At 37.0% G+C, this 23013-nt stretch overlaps 1 protein-coding gene across 1 annotated transcript in view; it reads right to left on the reverse strand.

The window, feature by feature from the left end:
* CDH17 (cadherin 17) overlaps positions 1-15086 on the reverse strand; it is a 127505-nt gene extending 112419 nt beyond the window's left edge. The window contains exon 1 of the mRNA XM_033126950.1: positions 14969-15086. The gene's annotated coding sequence lies outside the window, so the exon portion shown is untranslated. The remainder of the gene's footprint in view (positions 1-14968) is intronic.
* Between the last annotated feature and the right edge of the window lie 7927 nt (positions 15087-23013).

Here is a 23013-nt window from a genome sequence, read left to right on the forward strand (position 1 = left end):
TTTTTTTACATTGAACATATATCACTAACATACTCAGCATGGGGAAGTGGTTATTAAAATACTAATTAATAAAAATTTAGGCCCTTAAATTTTTAAGTGACTTACATCTGGATAGCTTATATTTGAACTTTTAAAAAGTAAAAGTACTATCCCATTTTAACCTCCCAGATGCCATGGGTAATAAAGAAAGAAATGAGCATTAATCTAGCATCATCTATGTGATAGATGATGGAGGGTTCTTTACTAATAGAATAACAGCGATGTAGAAAATGGACTTTACGTCAGAAAGCCTGGGCTAGAAATCCAGCTCTGCCTTCTACTAGCTGTGCAGCCATGAGTATACAACTTAATCTCTCCATGCCTCAGTTTCCTCAAATGGAAAATACATTGCAATTACTTAATAATAAATGTGTGCTTTTATGAGTCTGTCACAGGCATAATGAATTAGGAATTGCTATTCTCATTTTATTTGGTTTTTTTAATTAAACTTTATTGGGGTGACAATTGTTAGTAAAGATACATAGATTTCAGGTGTACAATTCTGTAATACATTATCTATATCTCACATTGTGTGTTTACCACCCAGAATCAGTTCTTTTTCCATTACCATATATTAGACCCCATTTACCCTATTCTAGAACCCACCCACCCCCCTTACCCTCTGGTAACCCCAAAACTATCGTCTATGTCTATGAGTTTTTGTTCCTTCATTTGTTTGTCTTGTTCTTTTGTTGTTTTAAGTTTTATATACCACACATCAGTGAAATCACATGTTTCTCGACTTTTTCTGACTTATTTCGCTTAGCTTTACAATCTCAAGATCCATTCATGTTGTCACAAATGGTACTATTTCATCTTTTCTTACTGCCGAATAGTATTCCATTGTGTGTATATACCACAACTTCTTTATCCATTCATTTATTAAAGGACATTTTGGTTGTTCCCATGTCTTGGCAACCGAAAATAAAGCTGCAATGAACATTGCAGTACACATGTCTTTATGGATAACGTTTTCAGATTTTTTAGGTAGATACCCAGTAGAGGGAATGCTAAGTCATATGGTAATTCTATTCTTAGTATTTGAGGAACCTGCACACTGCCTTCCATAGCAGCTGCACCATTCTGCTTTCCCACCAACAGTGTATGCGGATTCCTTTTTCTCCATAGCCTCTCCAACACTTGTTACTATTTCTCTTGTTGATGATAGCCATTCTAACTAGTATGAGGTGATATCTCATTGCAGTTTTTCTTTGCATTTCTCTGATGATTAGTGATGTTGAGGATTTCTTCATATGTATATTTGCCATTTGTATGTCCTCTTTGGAGAAATTTCTCTTCAGGTCCTTTGCCCATTTTTCAGTTGGGTTGTTTGTTTTTTTGTTGTTGAGTTGTATGAATTCCTTGTATATTTTGGATATTAGCCCCTTATCGGAGGCACTCTTTGCAAAAATCTTCTCCCATTCAGTTGCTTGCCTCTTTATTTTGTCGATAGTTTCTTTTGCTGTGAAGAAGCTTTTAAGTTTGATATAGATAGTCCCATTTATTTATTTCAGCTTTTACTTCCCTGGCCTTTGGAGTCAGATTCACAAAATGCTCTTTGACCCAAGGTCCATAAGTTTGGTACCTATGTGTTCTATGCAGTTTCTTGTTTCAAGTCTTATGCTTAGGTCTTCGATCCATTTTGAATTAATTTCGGTCCATCGTGACAGAAAACAGTCCAGTTTTATTCTTTTGCTTGTGGCTTTCCAATTCTGCCAGCACTATATATTGAAGAGGCTGTCTTTTCTCCATTGTATGTTTTTTGCTTCTTTGTCAAAATTATCTGTCCATATTTATGTGGGTTTATTTCTGGGCTCTCAATTCTATTCCATTGCTCTGTGTGTCTGTTTTTCTGCCAATACCATGCTGTTTTAATTATTGTTGCCATGTACTACAAACTAAATTCAGGGAGTGGGTTACCTCCAGCATTGTTCCTTTTTCTTAGGATTGTTTTGGCTATTCAAGGGTCTTTTGTGGTTCCATACAAATCTGATGATTTTTTGTTCTATTTCTTTAAAAAATGTTATTGGGATTTTGATGGGGATTGCATTAAATCTGTATATTGGTTTGGGTAACATGGCCATTTTAACTGTTGATTCTTCCAATACATGAGCATGGAATGTCTTTCCATTTCTTTGTGTCTTCTTCAATTTCTTTTAAAAATATCTTATAGTTTTCAGCATATAGGTCTTTCACATACTTGGTTAAGTTTATTCCTAGGTATTTTACTCTTTTTGTTGCAATTGCAAAAGAAATTGTTTTTTTATTTCTTTTTCTGAGATTTCATCGTTAGTATAGGAATGCAATGGACTTTTTCTATGTTGACTTTTTAGCCAGCAACTTTACTGTATTCATTTATTGTTTCTAATAGCTTTTTGGTGGAGTCTTTAGGGTTTTCTATATATAGCATCATGTCATCTGCAAAGAGTGAGAGTTTAACTTCTTCATTCCCAATTTGGATGCCTTTTATTTCTTTTCCTTGCCTGATTGCTCTGGCAAGGACTTCCAATACTATGCTGAAAAGCAGAGGTGATAGGGGACAGCCCTGTCGTGTTCCTGAAAGTAGAGCAAAGGGTTTCAGTTTTTCTCCATTAATTATGAAGTAAGCTAAGGATTTGTCATATGTGGCCTTTATTATGTTAAGGTATTTTCCTTCTACACCCTTTTATTAAGTATTTTAATCATAAATGGATATTGTATCTTGTCAAATGCTTTTCTGCATCAATTGATATAATCATATGATTTTTGTCCTTTATTTTGTTTATGTGATGTATCACATTGATGGATTTGCATTTGTTGAAACATCCTTGTGCCCCTGGGATGAACCCCACTTGGTCGTGATGAATAATCTTTTTAATGCTTTGTTGCATTCAATTTGCTAGGATTTTGTTTAGGATTTTTTCATCTGTATTCATCAGAGATATTGGTCTGTAGTTTTCTTTTTTTGTGTGTATTATTCTTACCAGGTTTTGTTATCAGGGTAATGTTGGCCTCATAAAATGAGTTAGGGACTATTGTCCCTTCTACAACTTTTTTGCAAGAGTTTGAGTAGCACAGGTATTAGATCCTCTTTGAAGACTGGGTAGAATTCACTAGTAAAGCCATCTGGGCCCAGACTTTTGCTTTTGGGAAGGTTTTGGATGACTGATTAAATTTCCTTACTGGAGACCGGTCTATTTAGATATTCCAGTTCTTTGTGATTCAGCCTAAGAAGGCTATGTTTCTAAGAACTTGTCCATTTCTTCCAGGTTATTGAATTTGGTGGCATGTAGTCCTTCATAGTATTTTTGGATGATCCTTTGTATTTCTGTGGCATCCATGATAACTTCCTCTCTTTCATTTCTGATTTTGTTTATTAGTGTCTTTTCTCTTTTTAACTTAGTGAGTCTAGCCAAGGGTTTGTCAATTTTGTTAATCTTTTCAAAGAACCAGCTCTTTGTCATATTAATTTTTTCTATTGTTGTTTTGTTCTCTATTTCATTTAGTTCTGCTCTGGTTTTTATTATTTCCTTTCTTCTGCTGACCTTGGGTTTCATTTGTTCTTCTTTTTCTAGTTCTTTAAGGTGCAATATGAGGTTATTTATCTGTGATTTTTCTTGTTTCTTGAGATAGGCCTGTAACGGTATAAACTTCCCTCTTAAAACTGCGTTTGCTGCATCCAAAAAGTTTTGGTAGGATGTATTTTCATTGTCATTTGTTTCTCTGTATCTTTTGATCTCTCCTCTTATTTCTTCTTTGACCCAGTAGTTCTTTAAAAGTATGTTGTTTAATCTCCACATATTTGTGGATTTTCCTGCTTTCTTTTGGCAGTTGATATCTAATTTCAAAACCTTGTGATCAGAGAATATGCTTGGTATGATGTCAATCTTCTTAAATGTGCTGAGACTAGTTTTATGTCCCAATATATGGTCTATCCTAGAGAATGTTCCATATACACTAGAAAAGAATATACAGTCTTAATGTTCTAGGATGAAGTGCTCTGTAAATGTCAATTATGCCCGTATCATCTAATGTATCATTTAAGGCTGCAATCTCTGTATTTATTTTCTGTTTGGATGATCTATCCATAGCTGTCAATGATGTATTTAAGTCACCTAGTATAATTGTGCTTTGGTCAATTTCTCCCTTTAGTTCTGTTAGTAGTTGCTTGGTTAATTGCAGTGCTCCCTGACTGGGGGCTTAAATATTGATGACTGTTATGTCTTCTTTTGTATAGTGCCCTCATCATTATGAAATGTCCATCTTTGTCTCTTGTTGCCTTTTTTTTTCCTGAAGTCTGCTTCAGCTGATATCAGTATGACTACACCTGATTTTCTCTGGATATCATTTGCTTGGACTGTCAACATCCACCCTTTCACTTTGAGTCTATGTTTGTCCTTGTAGCTGAGATGTGTCTCTTGTAGGCAGCATATTGTTGGGTTTAGTTTTTTTGATCCAATCTTCTACTCTGTGCCTTTTCATTGGTGAGTTCAGTCCATTTACATTTAGGGTGATTATTGATATGTGAGGATTTCCTATCATTCTGTCTTTGGTTTTCTGGTAGGACTGTGTCTCCATTGTTTCTTTGCCTTTTTGTTGTTGTCTGTTATTTCTGTGTGGTGGTATTCTTTGATTTTTCCCTCTGTTTCTTCTTTTATTACATTATATTTCAGTTCTGAATTTTTTGAGTGGTTACCCATAAGTTTATGTAAAAGAAAGTTTGATATTTAGAGTATTGCATTTTCTTCACCATGCTTACTTTCTCCCTTCCCATATTCTGATGCAGGCCTTTACTCTGTCCCCTTTTATGTTTTGGTTGTCACAAATTATTCCTATTTATGGTGGTCGAATAGCCTCCTTCAGTATTTCTTGTAGTGCAGGTCATGTATTAGAAAATTCCTTCGCTTCTGTATGTCTGGAAAGGTCTTTATTCCTCCTTCATATCTAAAGGATGTCTTTGCTAGATATATTATCCTTGGCTCATAATTTCTCTCTTTCAATAGTTTGAATATTTGGTTCCACTCCCTCCTGGCTTGTAGAGTTTCTGCTGAAAAATCTGATGATAATCTAATGGGCTTTTCTTTGTAGGTTACTGGTTTCTTTTCCCTGGCTGCCTTGAGGATTCTTTCTTTGTTGTTAATTTTTGACAGCCTCAATACAATGTGCCTTGGAGAAGGCCTGTTGGGATTGAGGTAATTAGGTGTTCTATTTGCTTCTTGGATTTGAGGATCCAGTTCTTTCCACAAGTTTGGAAAGTTCTCGTAGACTATATGTTTGATTATACTCTCTGTTCCCTTCTCTCTTTCTTCTCCTTCTGGTATGCCCATTATTCTTATATTGTTCTTTTTGATGGAGTTTGAAAGTTCTTGTAGAGTTCTTTCATTTCTTTCAACTCTCAAGTCTCTTTCTTCTTCCATTTGTGTCATTTCCAGATTTCTATCTTCGATGTCACTGATTCTTTCCTCCATCTGGTCAACTCTACTACCTAAGCTGTCTATTTCGTTCTTCATTTCTTTTATTAAGTTCTTAATCTCCAGAAATTCTATTTGGTTCCTTTTAAAAATTTCAATCTCTTTGATAAAATGTTAATTTTGTTCTTTGATTGTGTTTCTGAGTCATTAAACTGCTTGTTTTTGTTTTCTTACATCTCACTGAGTTTTTTAAAAACTGCTGTCTTGAATTCTCTGTCATTTAAGTCACATATTTCCATGTCTTTAAGTTCATTTTCTGGAGACTTTTTATTTTCTTTCTGAGCTGTCTTGTTACCTTGGTTATTCATGGCAATTATTGATTTATTATTTTTCTTCCTAGACATCTACAGGAGTGAGTTCTGCAATAGGTAGACAGAAAGATGTCTTTCTTTTGTTTTCCAGTAGGTGTTGGTAGAATGCTTTTTTCTCTCTGACTGCAGCCTTTTATTGTTCTCACACTGTAATGTTATATTTTCTCTGCACTATTCTGGCTTCTTAAACAATGTGGGGGTTCCCTGGAAGACAAGATTCTCCTCTGTGAACAGTTCACCTGGGTCATAAGGCACTGCCTCCCTGGGGGATGTGGAGAGCCTCTGAAGTTCCAAAGCTCTTCCTGTACCAGATTCAGAGCCCGTGTGTTTCAACAGCTCTGTTTACTCCTGTAGGGAGCAACCCTGACGGGTGGGGACAGGGGCGGGGTGGGTTGTGAGAGGTGGCCCAGAGCAATTGTGGCGACCACCACCACAGCCAGTCCTGCTTCTACGGCTCCCTCCCTTTTGCCAGAACTAGTTGAGCTTCAAGTCTGTGTCTGCAGACCACAGTTCTCAGAACTGCAAATATTCTGTTCTTTTGATCTGACACTGCTACTGTTCCACTTCTAGCACTGGGCAGGTGGCTGTGGGGCGATCTCTGGGATGATAAGGAGAGCGAGGCTAGGCTCATTGCCTAAGGCTTCCATTCTCTGTTAGGCAGTGAGGGCTTAAACCACCATTTTCAGTCTTCTTCCCTCAGTCTTTGCTCCAGGTTCTCTGTAGTGAGAGCTGGGTTCAGCCATGTTACATGCTGTCCCCTCAGCCCTGTGGGCCATAAGTGGAGTCCTAGCAGTCCAAGTTCTTCTTTCTCCTGCAGCTGCAGTAGTTCCAAAATGCAGTGAGTTCAGAGCACCGATCTAGGTCTGCGAACTGCATCCACACAGCCCCATCTCACTTCTCTCTTCCCTCTTCCCCCACTTATGCAATTTGCCCACCTTTACATGATTTCAGTAGTGCGCCTCTTAGTCTTGCCTGTGTGTTACACAGGGAGTCCTTTGTGGAGTTATAGTTGTTCAATTTGTTGTGAGTTCTAGGGGAGATTTCAAGAGGCTCACCTCACGCTGCCATTTTTATGACGTCATTAGCCTGTCAATGATTATTCTCATTTTATATATGAGGAAATTGAGGCTGAATGTTAAACAATTAACCTAATAACACATAGCTAGGAAGTGACATTGCTATGCTTCCAATCAGATCTGTCCGATTCCAAAGTCCAAAACCTCTTTCGACTCTTTCTTTAGTACCTTATATAGTGCGATAGCTGCAAAGAAGTAGATACAGGCATAGAGAGGTAGAGATATTATACCTGCTATATAAATTAAGTAGCCACAAGGTTCTACAGCTATTTTAAAGAGCCTATAGTAAAACCCTTGAGGACAAATTCTGTGAATGTTTAAAAATTAGCTGTTGCCTCAGAATTAATTTGGTTGGTGTGTCCAAATATCATTTTAGAATTCACTCACTATGTTAAACACAAATGAGACTTTTTTTTTTTTTTTTTTTTTTTTTTTGCTGCTGCTGCTTTAGACTGCTTATGTGGTTTAAAAACACATAGAAACAAATAATCCCAGGTTCTAGCATACTGCAATATGAAATATATATAAATGAATACATTGGTATTGTTAAGCCTAAATTTTTTATATTAGCAAAACAAACATTATCAACAATCACCAATATTTACTTTAAAAAAATAAAATAGTGACACGTGTGGGGATCTTTCTCCTCAAACTGCTCAGTATAAGATCTTTACAGTGCTGATCCCAAAGCACTTTTCCAGTCTTATCTCCCACTCCCTTTCCACACCCAGTTAACACCAGTTCACCCAGATGGACTTTGCACCTGAACTTTCCTATCTCCATGCTTTGGCACTTGCTGTCCTCTCCACCTAGAACAAGGCCCCACCTGGAGTCAACGGACAATTGATATTTGCTCATGAAGATGGATTGACACAATTTTTCCTCACCTCTACTTCTACTTCTCTTATCTTACCATCTAGGTCCAAAGTATTCATTTATTTTAAAAGCACTGAATTGTTAAAAAAAAAAAAAAAAAGCTTCTATAATGTTCTAGAACCTGTGTTAAGAACTAGGATACCAAAATAAGGAGTATAGGGTCTGCCTTCATGGAGCTAGAACTGAAACCTTACTTCTTTCATGAACTTATCCCTGATTTCCAGAGGAAGTACTTTCCTCTCAAAGCATTTCCTGCCCACATCTTCTTTTTCATTGTTTACTTGTATGTTTGTGCTATTGCCTCTACTAAAAAATAAAATCCTTCAAGGCAGAGGACTGATTTTAAAAATTCTAATTTCTTAACCTCTTACAGCTTTTTACACTATGTCTTGTATATACTAAGCCCTCGACAGATGTCTGTTAATTTCTAAAACATTTGTGATTGTGTAGTATTGATATCCTATTAATTTTTCCAATCTATAAGAGAATAGATTTTGAAATAACATAAAATGTTTAAAGAAACTAACAAAATTTAAAGATTTATTTTGATGCAAAGTAATGAATTTTTAATGTTGATGAAAGGGTTGTTTCCTTTTTAAATACAGTAACAAATATTGCTTATTAAGTAGGTTAAGAACTGGTAGATCTATATTATCTCTCCTGAACACATTTTCTTTTTAGAACTTTTAGTCTTCCAAATACATATAAATTGAATAAAAGTAAAGCAAATAAAAATAAAATAAATGCCTTATTTTAGTTAGATGTTCAGATGGGTTGCCGGCTGGGGTGTTTTGATGAAATCTAAAAAGTAAAAGTATCAATGCATTTATCCTCTATTTTGTCACTTACATCTAGTCTTATCCCTCACAGAAGGGTTTCCAGCAAAAAATAGAAGTCATTGCTCTCCACTTCCATGCCTAGGGTTCCATGATTTATTTGTAGACAAATCTCCCACACGGTGATATGATTGTTAGGAGTGCGGACCCTGGCATTAGATGGCTGGTTTGGATCCTGGCTCTTCCACTGACTCATGTCTATTCATCTGTAAAGCAGGGATAATAATAGTATCTACCTTTGAGAGTTATGGAATTCAGTGAATTAATATTTCTAACAGTGTTTGCCAAATAAAATGCGTTCTGCCACCCAAGTTTGCTTAGTCACAATCTTGAACATTGTCTACAAATGTCTCCTTTCTCAGTTACCAGCTTTCAGTGGCCCTGATAACGAGAATTCTCAAGAAACAGCAATATCCCCACAGCCAAACAAAGTGGCAAGGCAAAGCCTTTATGTGAATGATCCAAAGTCAATTATGTTAATGCTAGGATTATGCCAGAAGAGGACTTTGGCCTCTCAAACAATGTTGCCTATATTTCCTCTTTGCATGGACATAATTCCACTAATAAATATCACATCCTGGATCATAACAATGCTGGCAGGAAACCAGCAAATTTATACTAAAATTGCCTAAAACCACCATGCCATACATACTTGACAGATTTCCTCAAGAACACTACTTGGGAAAGAACTGGAGAATTCAGTGACATTTTCTCTCAATGACCTGAAATAACTGATCCAATCGTCTCCTTGGAATTTTTGGTATTTGTCAGGGTTTCCCTCAGATTCAAAGACTAAATTCAGACAGTTTCTAAGGCAGCTATCTGAGAGGCCAAGCATATCCTTAGCAACACAGGTCAAAGGGGTTTTTTTGTTTGGTTTTTAAAGGGAGTTTTGAAAAGCCACCACCATTTACAAATATGGAATCAGGGCTACTGATCTTGCTGCTTATGGCTGATGCTTTCATTTAATTCACCACATCCCACAAAACACTGAAATTTCTCCATGTCCAGAATCTGTGTTCAGCAAGAATGACAACAAAAAGGCAGCTAACATTTACTGAAAACAATTTGCCACACATACTGAGACTTCTATGTGAATTACCTTAGTGATTTCTCATAAGAACCCTATGAAGCATGTACTATTAAAATTTACCTCTTAAAGAAGAAAAATCAAAAGGTGAGGGTCAAAGAAGTTAAGAGACTTGCCCAAGATCACACTGACTGGCTAATTCCACACCTATGTTCTTATTCATCTATTATTCTCCCTCTGGAGGCACAAATATCCTCATAGTAACATCTAGTATCACTTCATTTTGTTACATATCTTTCCAAAAATTCAAAAAAGTTATTATTTTTCATTTAATGACTACTCTTCCTCTTCATGCTGACATGACTCCCCTTTCTCAGAGGAACATCACCCAGAAGGTTTTTTTTTTCCTATAGCACATATATTTCTGTGTTGTACCCCCTCATTTCCCCTCTGACCTTCACCTCAGAAGTCTCCCATTTTTTCAATCAAGCCAAACGTTATGCATTGAATAGTGTCCCCCCCCAAAAAAATTCATATGTCCTAACTCCCAAGGACCTCAGAATATGATCTTATTTGGAAATAGGGTCTTTACAGAGGTAATGAGTTTCTAATGAGGTCATTAGGGTGGGCTCTAGTCCAATATGACTGGTGTCCTCATAAAAAGGGAAAAATTTGATACAGAAACAGATATAGAGGGAAACAATGTGAAGAGACATGGGGATATATGGCTAACTACAAACCTAGGGAAGAGGCCTGAAAAAGACCCTTATCGCCTCAAAAGCAACCAATCCTGCTGACACCTTGATTTTGGACTTCCAGCCTCCAGATCCTTAATTTCTGTTGTTTAAGCCATTCCATCTGTGGTACTTTGTTATGGCAGCCCTAGCAAACTAATACACTAGGAAACTCTAGTTTTCACTGAGAAAGGTGCTACCATCCCAGGAAAGAGGTGGCCTCGATGGAGCTTTATTCAGTTATCACACATGCAGCATGCACAGCATCCCAGGGGGTACACTTGAAGCTTGATTGATTCTCCTGCTGGGCTCCAACATTCCCAAAAGGCATTTTTAGACACTCCTGTCATTTCCCCATTTATCTGAGTAAGGATAGGGAATTTTTAGGTATCAGGTCTCAAAACTTGCAAGTAATTCAATACATAAGCTTTGATCCCCTCCCCCATGCCTTACAAAAGCTAAGTGATAGACAAGCCTTAGAGTCAGTAATCTCTTATTCTTTTTTTTTAATACCATTAAGGGTTTGTAATTAAATTAATTCACCTGTTCTAAAGTTGATCTATGCATTTCCAAAGAACAAAGAAGGTGCAGAAAGAGAGGACTGGAAAATTTGTTTTCAAATATCATGGGTAATGTGGGCAGGAAGCGATATGACTGGAATTCATAACACCAGCAGGGCCAAACAGGACCAAATATGCTGTGTGCCATTTATTTCACCTCTGCATTGTATATAGCTAAGAGCAGCATACATTATAAAGACCAGATATGAATAAAGATCAGGTTAAAAGCTCATCACATCCTTGTTCATCAAGTAACATTCAGACCAATCATGCCCCTTTTTGGTCTCACTCACAAATGTCTGGCACCAATTTCATCATTTAAGGTTTAGAAAATTCACAGAAGATCAGACCAATTGGCACTCTTGACAAATTAGGGGCCCAATTAAAGTGGCCATTAATAAGGTAGAAATAGGCAAGCATAAAATCAGGGCTGCTGCCTCACACTTCAGACTGATTAGGAGGGAGAAAGGAAGGAAGAAAAATGAGGGGTGGGTGTCCCCCTGCCCTGTCACATTTATTCACACATAAATGTGAATACTTTTTTCTCTCACTGAACTTTGCAATATAGATATGCCAATCTTTCAGTATATGAAAATCCAGATTTACAAATATGTAAGATTGGGGGTGATTATTTGTTATATCAATAGGTTCATGGTCAAGTAAATGGGCTCTTGGGAGACTAGATGGCTCCCCTACAGGACTTAATTTTTTTAAATTTATGTAATCAATTTAAATAAAAATTCTTGGCATAATTATTATTAAAAGAAAGAATAATGGATTCTAAGGAATATTTATTCCTCACTGGCTTTCATTCCACCCTACACTCCCACAGAGGGAGCAAGGGAAGGGGTAGCTGGGGTAAGTAGTCCTCTCTTCAGTCACACAAGATGCCCCAATCTTGAATGGAAGGGTCAAAGGGAAAGGAAGCACCGCCATGGAGACAATAGATGGCTATTCTGACATGGTGCTTCCCTGATGTCTTAAGCAGGTTGGCAGTAAGGATATCAGTGTTGAATTCCCTAAGGTATGCAGGCTTATACCTCAGAAACCCTAGGTGGCAGGCAGGCAAAGAACTTTCTTCCATATCTAGCAGAACATCACAAGGCCTTCTCTGGCCTAAAGAGGAAGGTAGGAATCATTGTTTCTCATAAAAGGTGGCTTAATTATTTTTGACAAAGTATTTCTTCATGTATTATGCAACATTTCTTAGTGTATCAGAAAGTTTACAGATCAACATTTTGTCAAGATAATAAAGTCACACAATCTAGCCGTAGAAATTCAGTATGAGGTAAGTTCAAATTAGATCCCATCCCATAGGGTTTAGACACTGAGATTTAAAGAATAATAATAACTTTCTGTAATACTAGTTCCTTTATAAGGTGACCTTGAGACAAGATTCTGATGACAAAATGTACAGTCATACTCAAGTATGGCACGTTAGCTTTCTGATTTCTGTAATTAAATCATATATGACAACTAGAATGGGCAAGAGTGTAAGAAAAAATAAATTTAATTCTAGCTTATTAAGGGATACCATACCACTATGAAATCTCACTCACGAGTTCATTTCTTTATAATTAAAACAAAAAATATAGCTAACATTTATTAAATGAAGCACTGTGGACAACTTATTCATTTAACTATCACAACAATTCTATAAAGTAGGTATTGTTGTCATTCTATAGAGCAAGAAACTAAGCTCAGAGAGGTGAGGAAGGGGGTCAATCTGACTGTCGAGACCAAGCACAAAACCTTCTCTGTGAGGAAGATATGTTCATCTTTAATTTACACATTGTTTAAGAGCACAAACTTACCATTTTGATTTCTCTTTGTTTCTTAATCAAGAACTACAGGTCCTAATGTTTTTAAATAATTAAAATATGGAAAGAAAGTATTGATTCAGAATATCATGGGTGAGAAAATTCAACGTCAGTTTTACAGAATATTTTCAGAGAAATTAAGTTTTCTTTGTGCCACATACGTAATAACCAAGTATACTTGGTCTATTACATATACTTAAGTGAAATATCAACTTTGGTATAATTAATACCTCAATCACTGGGTGACTAACTGCTTTTACTAGTATTTCTTGTACCCAAGTTAATGTTCCTGTTTGTTCTCACAAGTAACAAATAGGTAGATATCCCTCTAACAAACTTTAGTACCTCTTTCCTTACTTAATCAACGAATAGGCTACAGAATAACTAGCCCATTCTAAATTTGACACCAGAGATTTCTGAACAAATGCAATTTTAGGTCAATGAATAAATCTTTATGTTTCTACCCATGTAAACTACCACCACAAAAGCACTTATTTGTGGACCTTTGGAGAAAGGAGCATGATGATGCTCAGCTTTCTGTCTCAGAGTCCTCTCTTTTGACAGGGAAAAATGTATGGGCACACTCTCCTTTCCAGAGAGCACCGTTTACAATGGAACAGAAGTTGAATTGCTGCCAGGATATATTTTGCCTTTTGTAAAACAAGAAAGGAGGTACTGGAAATGCAATCTTCACCTTAAACAATGATGACTTTACCCAGGGGTCATCTTAGCAAGTTTTAAAGGATGCCACACCCACACCTCACCATAAGACTTACATATGAAACATCAGAGGGGCTTTTAAACACCTCTTATTTTAAAAAGTAAAAACTGATTTTTCCATCAGTCTCTTATATTGATGGACCCCATTTCCTTACCATAAAATCAGCTGCTCTCTTGCACTATGGAAGATATAATTATTGCAACATTATTGTGTTGTTTTTTCCTAGTGAATGACACAGCAACTTATCAATTTGGCTTGAGTCACCTACTTGAACTTTCTCATAGAAAGGAGAGCTAACATTTATTGAACATCCATCAAGTGCTAAACAATGTTCTGAGTTCTTTACATGTTTACCTAATTTACTCTCACAACTACTTAGTTAAGCAATTGCTTCCATTTTATAAACGAGAAAATTAAGGTTCATAGAGTTCAAACAATCTGCTCAGTGCCGCTGGCTGGTAAATGATGAAACTGACCTAACCCACTGCCTATCCTGGAAGACTCAAACCATATACCCTGTAATCCATTGTAAACCCTTATTCAGTGAAAGACTTATTTAATTTCCTGATGGGAGCTGAATGTCACCCATTTTCCTTGGCATCTAAACATGTACTTTCTTCTTCTTTCAAACTATTCCTCACTTACTACATAAGTTTTTGAAGAAAATATCAGAAAATGCATTGCCCTTCCAATCTCCTACTTCACATCTCCCATCACAGAGGGCATCTGTCATTTTTACAAAGTCACCATAATAAAGAAAAAAATGAAACAGAAGCAGGGACTAGAACTTTGAAGACACTAATAGGCTGTCCATGACTTGACATCTCAAAATAATCACTCATTAGCAGATGGTACATCCACCAGTGAAGCTGAAGGAAGTACTAGAAGCCAATAAACACACAAACATCAAGCCTTGCTTTCCCAATTGTGAAGGCAGTGCTGTCTCTCTGTTTTCAATTCTTATTCTAGTACTTTTAAGAAAGACTTCTTTTCTTTAATGCATTTCCCCTCCTCCACTGTGTCCCAGAGAGTCCTAAGAATTCTAAATTGAATTTCATTCTCTGAGAAGTAGTTAGAATGCTCAATTTTTGAAGACCACATGTGAGAGAAGACACTGAGAATAATCCACCCCCAATTTCTAGTATACAAGAGCCAGAGCATCTTAAGGCTAGGCACTTTGTGTTTTAATCACGAAAAATGGGTACAGTACTTACTCATTTAGACATCCAAAAACTCAATCTTTTCTTAATTCTACCTCCAACTTTGAGTCAACCAAAGCCACTTCATCAAATAAATTTATGAAAGATAGGCGAATTAAAAGAAGCCACATAAGAAATTATGCTCCATAAGCAAAACTTGTCATACCAGGAATAAACTTCCCTTCCCAGCAATGCTACATAGCACCTTTCAAGGAATAAATTTGTCCAGAGACTTCTATTTAACCCCCTCCACCATCTATTTTGTCATTCTTAAAGAAATACATTATTCACATATTTCAGATGTGTTGACCCTTACCTTTCTGTAAGTACGTGACAAAATGGTTGTTAAAAGTTATTTTCTTCCATTCAACTGTTGAGACTCTTGCTGGGACTTGAGTATCTCCCCAGAGGACACTCCCTCTGCACTGCTTCCTCAGAAGCCTCTCCCTTCACCTTTAGTCAAACATTAACCATCAACTAGTTTTATTGATTTTCTATGTCATAAAAGGTATTATTACCTTCAGGAAAGATATGGGTTTGTACCAAAAGAAGTTAATCACATCTCAAACAGGTTTCTGAATTTTTGAATGTAGATAAGTAAATTAGAAGACAAGGAAAAGTTAAACTAGAAAAACTTTCTGTGTATTCAACTATCTCTAGAAAGTGTGAGCTCCGTGACATCAAAGACAGAGTTTCATCCATATTCTGCATCTCCCCCGCAACGCTTAGCATAGTGTCATCACAGAAAACTCAACTGACAAATATTTGTCCATTTCAGATACAGAGTGCAGGGTGCCATGTCTGAGCAATGACTCAGTTCATTGATAAACAGCCACAAGAGACAGGAAATGACTTAGACAGTACAACAAAAGACACAATCTGGCTGCACTGTTTCTGAGATCCTAACATTCCCAACATCTGCATAAAACAGACAACAGTAGCCTTTACCCAAAACACAAACCAAGTCTTCTGTGGAGGAGAGACTGTTTCATGACGTTACTTCTGTCTATCCCGCAAGCTAGACCCAGGCCAGAACAATGACTGCTTTCAGCAAACCCTCCCCTTAGAGACAGTCTGATTATAATTGATGTTCATTCTGACATATATCAGCTCTCCTTTCCTGCCTCCCTGTTATGCACTAGTTTCTGGAACCTGTTGTTGTCCTGACCTGGTCAAGCATTTAAAGTAATTTCCCGTACCGGGTAGCACTCACATACTAGTACTTATGACTATCCTCTCTCTCCTTTGCCCTATATAATTCTTTGGCACTTGCCAAGCTGTACAGGGATCCACTTCATCTTGAAGCTGCCCAAGACATGCCTTGTATATAAGTTTCCCTTTATAAACTCTATTAATTATCAGACTGGAGTGGACAGCCTCTTTCTTGTCATTCCCTGCACTCCACTTTCAGAGATAGACTTTCAGTCTCGGGGCTTTTCCCTGGGTCGGTGTGTACAAATATTCGTTTTCTCAAAATTCTGAGAATGGATTTACCTAAGAGCAAGTTACTTTCTTCACTCAAAATGCAACTTCTGATTAAACAATAAAAGCCAATAGCTCCAGATTTCTTAAGTCAAGGCCTCTTTTAGACTGATTTCTGTTTCCCACCCCTCAGTCACTCTGGGAATCCACACTGAAGATGAGAACCAATGTTATTTTTGTGTCAAATGTGTTACACTTTACCATGTTTCTGTTGACCTTCTGTTATTTATTTCTGGGCTTCTCCTGAGCTATGTTGTGTTTTCCATTTGTCTCCAGGTATGTATCTAGTACAATGAGAGCACAAGAACATCCCACTGTCTAGATAGGCTTCCTCTTTCCCAGATCCTTTGAGAAGACTTTATGATTGCTCTAAACCTGATTTACCTTGGGGACCCTGAAAGTGAAACCATCTAGTTGCATGCCAGTGGTTAGCACCCTTGGCAGACCAGCAGGTTCAGAAAAATCCTTCTTCCTTTGTCTCTCTGCCAATATAACTTTGCGTAGGGAAATAAGGTCAGTGAGGCTAAGCAATTCTCAAATTCTTAACACCTCTGCCTTCCCATTAGCTTAATAAAGTTATCTTTTCTGTAAAATCAAACAGACAAAATCACTTGAGTGTTTCACTTCCTGGAATCATTGGCAAGCATCCCGTGGCATTGCTCTGAAAGGAGTTTGTTTCTTCTTTGGAAACGTTTTAATAATCTATGTAAAAATAAGAATAAGGAGGAAATTTTAATTAATAAAATTACTGGTACCTTTTATCAGAGCAAAGAAAATGTAAATAATTTATGTGATGGAAACAAGAGAACGATTGAAAGGATTTGGGCAAATACTTCTGACTAGCAACTTCACGGTGTTAAATACACTTAGCACTTTTGTCTACAGTAATGTTTTAACCATTGCTCCAACATTATCCCTAGAAAAATCTGTAAATAATGTTTAATTTTTGTAGCCTATATCAGTACTTCATTCCTTTTATAATTGAGTAATATTCTATTGTATATTCATTCATCAGTTGATGGACATTTGGGTTGTTTTTATTTTTGGCTACTATGAATAATGCTGCCATGAACATTCATGTACAAGTTTTTTTTTTTTTAAATTTATTGGGGTGACAATTGTTAGTAAAATTACATAGATTTCAGGTGTGCAATTCTGTATCACATCATCTATAAATTACATTATGTGTTCACCATTCAGAGTCAGTTCTCCTTCCATCACCACATATTTGATGCCCCGTACCCTCATCTCCCACCCCCCAACCCCCTTACCCTCTAGTAACCACTAAATTGCGTTTCCCAGATTAATTTTCAAACCCCGTGGCCATCTTGTGGTTACTGATTGTTTTCTAATCCCCTCAACATCCCCTTTACCCCCATCCCCCCCCACCCATCTAGCAACCCTCAGTTTTTCCTCTTTGTCTCCAAAACAGTTTCTGATTAGTTCATTCACTTATTCTTTTCTTTAGATTCCACATATAGGTGAGATCATATGGTAATTATCTTTCTCTGTCTGACTTATTTCACTTAACATAATGTTCTCTAGGTCCATCCATGTTGTTGCAAATGGTAAGATTTCTTTCTTATTTATGGCTGCATAATACTCCATTGTATAAATGTACCACAGTTTCCTAGTCCAGTCATCTACCGATGGGCATTTTGGTTGTTTCCACGTCTTAGCTATTGTGTATAGTGCTGCAATAAACATAGGAGTGCATAAAGATTTTTGAATGGAGTTTTAGATTTCTCCGGATAGATACCTAGGAGTGGGATTACTGGATCATAGGATAGTTCCATTTTCAGATTTTTGAGATACCTCCATATTGTTTTCCATAGTGGCTGCACCAATCTGCAATCCCACCAACAGTGCATAAGCGTTCCCTTTTCTCCACATCCGCGCCAGCACTTGTTGTTTGTTGATTTATTGATGATAGCCATTTTGACTGGGGTGAGGTGGTATCTCATTGTGGTTTTAATTTGCATTTCTCTGATAGTTAGTGAGGTTGAGCATTTCTTCATATGTCTATTTGCCATCTGTATGTCCTTTTTAGAAAAATGTCTCTTCAAGTCCTCTGCCCATTTCTTAATTGGGTTGTTTGATTTTTGGAGTTGAGTTGAATGAGTTTTTCATAGATTTGTGATATTAATTCCTTATCAGATATATCATTGGCAAATATTTTTTTCCCATTCAGTAGGATCCCTTTTTGTTTTATTGATGGTTTCCTTTCCTGTGAAAAAACTTTTTAGTTCGATATAATCCCACATGTTTATTTTTTCTCTTACTTCCCTCGAGCGAGGGGATATATCAGTAAAAATCTTACTCCGGGTAATGTCTGTGAAGTTTCTTCCTATATTTTCTTCTAAGTATTTTATGGTTTCAGATCTTACATTTAAGTCTTTAAGCCATTTTGAATTTATTTTTGTATATGGTGTAAGGAGGTGGTCCAGCTTCATTTTTTTGCATGTGTCTGTCCAGGTTTCCCAGCACCATTTATTGAATAGACTGTCTTTACCCCATCGTACATTCTTGCTTCCATTGTCATAGATTAAATGGCCATATAGGCATGGATTTATTTCTGGACTCTCTATTCTGTTCCATTGATCTATGTGTCTGTTTTTATGCCAGTACCATGCTGTTTTGATTACTGTAGCCTTATAGTATAATTTGAAGTCAGGTATTGTTAAAACTCCCACTTTGTTCTTATTTCTCAAGATTGCTGAGGCTATACGGGGTCTTTTATGGTCCGATGTAAATTTTAGGATTCTATGTTCTATTTCTGTGAAAAACGTCGTTGGTAGTTTGATAGGAATTGCGTTGAATATGTATAGTGCCTTAGGCAGTATGGACATTTTAACTATATTAATTCTTTCTATCCATGAACATGATATGTGTTTCCATCTATTTATATCTTCCTTCATTCCTTCTTCAGTGTCTTATAATTTTCTGAGTACAGATCTTTTACTTCTTTGGTTAAATTTATTCCCAGGTATTTTATAGTCTTTGGAGCAATTGTAAATGGGATTGTTTTTTTAATTTATCTTTCTGATGTTTTATTATTGGTATATACAAATGCAACTGATATCTGAATATTAATTTTGTGTCCTGCTACTTTACTAAATTCATCTGTCAGGTCTAATAGCTTCTTGGTGGAGTCTTTAGGGTTCTCTATATATAGTATCATATCATCTGCATATAATGATAATTTTACTTCCTCCTTACCATTTTGGATGCCTTTTATTTCTTTTTCTTGTCTGATTGCTGTGGCTAGAACTTCCAGCACTATGTTGAATAGAAGCGGAGATAGTGGGCAACCTTGCCTTGTTCCTGATCTTAGGGGGAATGGTTTTAGCTTTTCCCCATTGAGTATGATGTTAGCTGTGGGTTTGTCATATATGGCCTTTATTATGTTGAGATATGATCCCTCTATTCCCACTTTCTTGAGGGTTTTTATCATAAATGGCTGCTGGATTTTATCAAATGCTTTTTCTGCATCTATTGATATGATCATGTGATTTTTATTTTTCATTTTGTTAATGTGGTGTATCACATTAATTGATTTGCGGATGTTGAACCACCATTGCATACCAGGGATGAATCCCACTTGATCATGGTGTATGATCTTTTTAATGTATTGCTGAATTCTGTTCGCTAATATTTTGTTGAGGATTTTTGCATCTATGTTCATTAGAGATATCGGCCTGTAGTTTTCTCTTTTGTGGTGTCTTTGTCTGATTTTGGGATCAGGGTGATAGTGGCTTCGTAAAAAGTGTTTGGGAGCCTTCCATCCTCCTGGATTTTTTGGAAGAGCTTGAGGAGAATAGGTGATAATTCTTTTTTGAACGTTTTGTAAAATTCACCTGTAAAGCTATCTGGTCCAGGGCTTTTGTTTGTTGGGAGATTGTTGATTACTGATTCAATTTCCGTGGTGGTAATCAGTCTATTCAGGTTTTCTGTTTCTTCTTGAGTTAGCCTTGGAAGGTTGTATGCCTCTAGAAAATTGTCCATTTCTTCCAGATTGTCAAATTTGTTGGCATATAGTTGCTCATAGTAACTTGTAAAACTTTTTGTATTTCTGCGGTGTCCGTTGTCACTTCTCTTTCATTTCTGATTTTATTAATTTGGGTCCTCTCTCTTTTTTTTAATGAGTCTGGCGAAAGGTTTGTCAATTTTGTTTATCTTCTCTAAGAACCAACTCTTGGATTCATTGATCTTTTGTATTGTTTTTCTGGTTTCTATTTCATTTATTTCTGCTCTGATCTTTATTATCTCCTTCCTTGTGTTCCCTTTGGGCTTATTTTGCTGTTCTTTTTCCAGATCCCTTAAGTGTGAAGATAAACTTTTGATTAGTGATGTTCTGGTTTCTTTAGGTAGGCCTGCAATGCTATGAATTTTCTTAGGACTGCTTTCGCGGCATCCCATAGATTTTGGGTCGTCGTGTTTTCATTTTCGTTTGTCTCGAGATATCTTTTGATTTCTTCCTTGATCTCCTGCTTGACCCATTCATTATTTAGTAAAAAGTTATTCAGCCTCCATGAATTGGTGTGTCTTCCAGTCGTTTTCCTGTAGTTCATTTCTAATTTCACAGCATTGTGATCAGAGAAGACAACTGGTATGATTTCAATTTTCTTAAATTTATCAAGACTTGTTTTGTGGCCTAACATATGGTCTATCTTGGAAAATGTTCCATGTGCGCTTGAGAAAAACGTGTATTTTGCAGCAGTGGGGTGAAATGTTCTGAAAATATCGATTAAATCCAAGTGGTCCAATGTATCATTTAAGGCTGTTGTTTCCATATTGATTTTCTGTCTGGAAGACCTGTCCTTTGTTGGCAGAGGTGTGTTGAAGTCCCCTACTATGATAGTGTTACTGTTGATCTCTGTCTTTATGTCAGTCAGTACCTGTTTTATATATTTAGGTGCTCCTATGTTGGGTGCATAGATGTTTACTAGGGTTATGTCCTCTTGTCGGATCGATCCCTTTATTATTATATAGTGCCCATCTTTATCTTTTAATATGGTCTTCATTTTAAAGTCTATTTTGTCAGATATAAGTATTGCAACTCCAGCTTTTTTCTCGTTTCCATTTGCATGAAATATCTTACTCCAACCCTTCACTTTCAGCCTGTGTGTGTCTTTTGTTCTGAGGTGAGTCTCCTGTATACAGCATATACAAGGGTCTTGCTTTCTTATCCACTCAGCCACCCTATGTCTCTTGATTGGAGCATTTAATCCGTTTACATTTAAAGTGATTATTGATACGTACATAGTTACTGCCATTTTTAAATTTGTAGTTAGGTTTTTTTTATCTTTCTTCTATTTACAGAAGTCCTTTTAGTATTTCTTACAATGCTGGCTTGGTGGTAATAAAGTCCTTTAGCTTATTTTTTTCTGGAAAGCTCTTTATCTCTCCATCAACTTTAAATGATAGCCTTGCTGGATAAAGCAATCTATGTTGTAGGCCTTTGTTTTCCATCACTTTGAGTATCTCCTGCCACTCCCTCCTGGCCTTAATGTTTCTGTAGAAAAGTCATTTGATAGTCTTATGGGAGTTCCCTTGTATGTAACCCTCTGTCTTTCTCTTGCTGCTTTGCGGATTCTCTCTTTGTCTTTAAGCTTTGCCATTTTAACTATAATGTGTCTAGGTGTGGACCTTTTTGGGATTATCCTGGTTGGAACTCTCTGCACTTCCTGGGCTTGTATGTTGGTTTCCTTCATCAGGTTGGGGAAGTTTTCAGACATTATTACTTCAAATATTTTCTCAATCCCTTGCTTCCTCTCTTCACCTTCTGGTATTCCTATGATACGCATGTTGTTGCTCTTGATGTTATCCCAGAGGTCTCTTAAGCCATCCTCATTGTTTTTTATTCTTTTTTCTTTCTGTTGTTCTGTTTGGGTGATCTCTGCTACCTTGTCTTCTAAGTCGCTGATTCAATCCTCTGCTTCATCTAACCTGCTGGTAATTCCTTCAAGTGAGTTCTTAATTTCGGTAATTGTGTTCTTTAGTTCTAACTGGTTGTTCATTATGATTTCTACATCCTTCTTTATGTCTTCTCTAAGCTCCTTAAACATTCTTATCACCAGTGTTCTGAACTCTGTCTCTGAAAGGTTTGTTACGTCTGCTTCATTTGGTTCCAGTTGTGGAGGTTTCTTCTGTTCTTTTATTTGGGAAGTGTATCTTTGTTTCCCGATTCTGGCTGACTCTCTGTGTTTGTTTTGATGTATTAGGTAGATCCCCTGGAGTTCTTAGTTCTTGCTAGGTTTTCTTATGTAGTATTTGTCCTTTATATTTGACTTGCACTACGTCGTTCTTCTCCTCTGCGTGTGCTCCAAAGGTGACTCTTGTGTTGTGTATATTGTCCTGTTCAAGATCTTTAATTGCTTTTTGCTTGTGAGTAGGTGGGGTTAACTCCTGGGCTGATTCGTTGTGAGACTTGGCTCTGCCCACCGCAGGGCGTTCTGCTGCGTGAGGGTTGACCACTTAAATGTGGTTTGGCCTCTATGGGCTCTAGTGCCTGCAGAGAATTCCCTCTGGGTGTATGACTTGTAGGTCAAACCTGGTAGTACTCTGGTTTGGTCTGGAGTTGGCCTCTAGATATGTTGAATCTTGTGCCTCTTAAGCTGGGCCCTGGTAGGGCAGTTTCAGAACAAAGCAAATCACCAAGCCCAACAGTAACAACAACAACAAGGAAAAAAATCAAATATATTCACATGTAAAAACACCCGATAACCCCCACTCGACACAGGCAAAGATATCAAAGATATAAAGACAAAGCAAAACAAAAAGCAGTGCCAGTCTTGGCTTAAGCCCACCAAGTAATGTCCAGGTTGTCCTCTGCTGTACCAAAGAGCCCCCTGCTTATTGCGCAGGGAGAGCCGGTCA

The sequence above is a fragment of the Rhinolophus ferrumequinum genome, chromosome 14, assembly GCF_004115265.2.
Source record: "Rhinolophus ferrumequinum isolate MPI-CBG mRhiFer1 chromosome 14, mRhiFer1_v1.p, whole genome shotgun sequence".
Classification (NCBI taxonomy): Eukaryota; Metazoa; Chordata; class Mammalia; order Chiroptera; family Rhinolophidae; genus Rhinolophus; species Rhinolophus ferrumequinum.